Consider the following 4,612-nt stretch of genomic DNA (forward strand, 5'->3'; position numbering starts at 1 on the left):
AACACAAACCACTTCATCTAACCCTCATTAACAGAACCCTCATCTTGTTCAGAGGCAATGTGACCATTTACCATATGCCTTTTAAAAAAAAATCACCTTAGACTTGTCCCTGCCCAGATCAGTTAGATTAAAAACTCTGCCCATTTTTTTTTCTCAGCAGAATGAGACAGCTGGGTTTATTTCATTTAATAATGATAATGATGTTATCTCTATAGCTTTCTTATAGTGAATTAAAGCATTTCCATTTTCCCTATCTAGAGTCAATTAACAACTGTCTGTAGAGAATTTCTAATTTAATGTGAAATAACCTGAAATTTCCCCACAACTTCTGAGGTTAATAAACTGTGCACAAAATTCAGTGAACACTAAAAATAACAATAACATCATCTTTTTTTCTTGGAAGGAAGTTAGTGAAAAAAGAGAGAGCAATTGGTTTAATAGATGATTATTTTTAATTGGAGAAAAGATGCCATGTTCGAGGGAAACTGAAATGCTTCTTAGCAGTTACCAATATGAGCTACTGCAGTGACATGTATATTTTGTAAAAATATATAGTAGGAAATGAATGCAGTGGTTATTTTTAAAAAGGTGTTTTGGGGGGGTTAGAGTGTTATTTCCTAAAAAAAAGGAGCACTGGAGTTTGAAACTGACCACTTTGTCACTAAATTACTTTGACAGTTTCAATGGACCGAATTTGTAAATGACATGAAACAGCTACTACAAGAACAAAATTGTCTGATTCCTGTTACTTTGTGGTGGTTCTGTCTTTCAGTGACAAAGGCATTTTCTAGAAGTCACTGAGAATCATGTATGAACACATTAAGTTGTTTTCCACCATGAAAAACAGATCAAAAGGACTCCCTGAAGCCATGTCTGTCCTTTATTTCTGCTAGTATAATTACTAATCTACTTGGTGGAATACTGCTATTTTACTTTTTTCTAGGTTCATGATTATATTACTTTTTTTATCCTCCTGTCTAAAATGCCAGCAGTAGGCTAGAAGAGCTCAGTGACTTTGGTCATAATAAAAATTTTAAATTAAGAGTGACATACAGATTTAATGGCATGGCAGAAACAAGAAAAGGACTAGGAGCAGGCTCATTTCTGTATGAGCTACAGCAAGTTGCAAACAACTAGGCTGTGGTATCTGTGAATAAAGAAATAAAAGAAAAAGTGCTCTTTGGAGGAAATCCTTAAAATTTAGAAAAAAAATAAGTTTCTCACTCTGACACTATTGGATGTAATCTATTTTATCACAGTGATATTGTTGTATCAATATTAGTCATTGTCATGTGTGCGCACTAACCATCAGGCACTCCCAATACAGAAAAAGAGAGCAGTCAGGGGGAAAGATTCACCAACAGCTACACCCATGGTATTACACACGGGAACAAATGCCACACAAGTGATGCTTGTCCCACAAGAAAGCTGTCCCACTGCTCAAAACACACCTGCATGTGAATCCCTCAGGCGCTTGTTAAACACACAAATTCTTCTCCACCCTGAAGGAATCACAATCTCTGTAGATGGAGTCCAGAAATCTACACTTAACACACTCTTCATGCAACTTTTCACAGGAAAATCTGAGAGCGAGTGGACTCAAAATGAACCCAAAGTCATTCATACTGTCTCTAGTCCATAAAGGAGAACAAGATGCTTGCTTCCGACTCCGAACCCAGGAACTAAATGTTGATGTACATCTTAAGCTTGATAGGAAAGTATTCATTTTCCATTTCAGATAGAAAGCATGATGAGGTGGGGGCAGGGTGACAAACCATCAGGACCATTGGAGGACTTAAAAGCAGAGTCCCTGTGCTCCTCGAGATGGTTAAAGTCATGATTGCTAACCACTCAGTGGTAATCACTTGGAGGGGAAGCACGTGCACCAAAGAGCACGGAGAAATGCCTGCAGGTCTGTAGGAGCCCCTCAGTAGAGACATGCTTCATGTAGAAATGGATAATTAGAGAGTGCATGTTCAATTAAATTTGGAGATCTATGAGGTATTAAGAAATATACAGAGTGCTAAAAGGCTGTGTGCAGAAACATTTGTTATTGCTAAGTATGAAAAAAAGAACTCTTTTGAAGTCTGAAGTCTAGAGTGCATCTTTTTTTTTTTTAAGATTTTATTTATTTATTTGACAGAGAGAGATCACAAATAGGCAGAGAGGCAGGCAGAGAGGAGGCGGGGGAAGCAGGCTCCCTGCCGAGCAGAGAGCCTGATGCAGGGCTCCATCCCAGGACCCTGAGATCATGACCTGAGGAGCCAAAGGCAGAGGCTGAACCCACTGAGCAACCCAGGCACCCCTAGAGTGCATCTTTAATGCTACTTTAATGGAGGTAGCATCTGGGATTTGGTAACTATTGTTTAATCTAGCATTTTTTTTAAATAAAAATAACTTAGTTACAAATAACATAGGCTCTTAACATGGATTTAATGGTGGTGGAAGAGGTGGGATTGTTGCTTACCAAATGAATAAAGACATATTTCAGAAATGCCATTTAGAGCAATAACCCCAACCAACCCCCCATCCTGCAATGCACACATTCAAAGGGACCAGTTCTGGAAAGCTGTGACATTATATTGTGCTTGTTTCTGATGGGGGAGACAACTCTATTTTGTCTTCTCATTTAAATCATTGGCTATAGTAGCAGTGCACAATATTGAGTGATAAAAACTCTCAGGCAATTAAAATTTGCTCAAATAATCAAAAAACAGCTATCAAACTTTCAGGTCCTAATAATTTTTCTTGAACTTGCAACAAAGAATACCTGAGTAACAGATAGACCATATACCTCAATATCTTAATTTCACGTCTGAAAGGAAGGAATCCAGCCTATTGCTACAACTTATACAAATATTCTTTAATGTCTTCCCAGGAGAATACATAAAGACATATTCTAACTATAACGTGATTTTTATAACACTCCCAGTAGTTTTAGGATGAGCTATAGAATATACAAAAGCAAGAAAAATAATTCATTCAGTGATTTTTTTAAAATGACTACTATGTTTCTAGATGGTGTTTTCTACATGCTTGACATACTTCAGTGAACAGCAAAAAGAGACAAAAATTGTGCCTCCATGCTACTCGGAAAAAAGAATAAAAATAATTTAAAAAGTGAATTATGCAGTATATAAGACTGTGATTAGTGCTGTGGAAAAAAATAGAGCAGAGCAATAGGGTTTGGGAATGAGAGGGTGGGGAGACAGGTCACAGTGTAAATAAGATTATCAGGATAGTCCCAAATAAGAAGGTAAAGGTTTGAGCACAGACTTGAAGGAGGTGAGGTCCTTAGAAAACAGACATTTATGGGAAAGAGTGCTCCACACAGCAAGAAAGTCTAGTTGGTACAAGGAACACAGAGAGGTCAATGCAGAAGTGTCAGGAGCTAAGGAGGAATGGAAGGATATTAGACAGAAGAGTCACAAGGAGGGAGTGGCAGGCCATGTAGATCCTTGCAGTTCATTTCAAAGACTTGGTTTATCCTATGAGAAAGATGGGAAGCCACTGAAGAGGTTTTGTTTTTTTTTTTGAGACAGAGAGGGAGAACACACATGTGTCTGCTCACACACACACACACGCACACACACACGCGCGCGCGCGCGCGCGCGCACGGATGAGCAGGGGCAGAGCAGAGGGTGAGAGAGAATCCCAAGCAGACATCCCACTCAGCAGAGAACTTCAAACAAGGCTTAATCTCACAACACTGAGATCATGACCTGAGCTGAAATCAAGAGTCAGTCACTTAACTGACTGAGCCACCTAGGCGCCCTGTCACTACGCATATAGCTAGTCCTATGACCCTAAAGCAGTGCAGCTTAGAGTTTAGGGACATGAGCTTTAGAGTCAAATAGAGTTGAGTTTGTATTTTTGCTCTAATGCTTACCAGCTACCTAATTCGTGTTCAATTTTCTCATCTACAGAAACGGTTAATCCTTGCTCCAGAGGTTGCATGTAAATATTTACTGAGGTAATATTTAAACTGCCTATTTTAGAGATTGTGTTTTTCAAGATAGTAGCAAAAAAGGTTTTTCTGTCCTTTCTTCTTGTAAAAATTACAGCCAGGTGACATAATAAGAGAAATCTCTTCCACAATACAAAGATCAAAAGTAGATGGAAGGGAGAAAAAAGTAGATGGAGAAATCATAAGTAACCAAGAGAAGACGCAGTTCAGGCATAAGAATCTATGAAGGGAGATTGTTCCCATTTTCATGATGGCCTTCCCCACACTATTGTACCCCTGCCCAGTCCACTCTTAGATATTAAGAAATAAATATTAATGCAAAACTCCTTGATCACTCTTACTACAACCACCACTGTACTTAACAGTGGATTTCCCCTATGTTTATTTTTTTAATTGACAATTATTTATAGTCCCAAATATATCTGGACTAACTCTCACTTTCACTTATTCTCTCGGGGCGATCTGCCATGTATACCACCCTCATCTTCATCTTCCAAAACCCAGCCTTGAACATACATCTCTTGGTCAAACGTCTTTAAGGACTTTTTTTGCCTGCAGGAAGACCTGCTGGTGTCCCTCCAGGGATAGGTCCTTATGAGAGTTTTGTGCCAGCCAAAATATTTGTTCTTCAAACACACTTATGCC

The sequence above is a fragment of the Enhydra lutris genome, unplaced genomic scaffold (assembly GCF_002288905.1).
Source record: "Enhydra lutris kenyoni isolate GAN:26980312 unplaced genomic scaffold, ASM228890v2 scaffoldscaffold49, whole genome shotgun sequence".
NCBI lineage: Eukaryota > Metazoa > Chordata > Mammalia > Carnivora > Mustelidae > Enhydra > Enhydra lutris.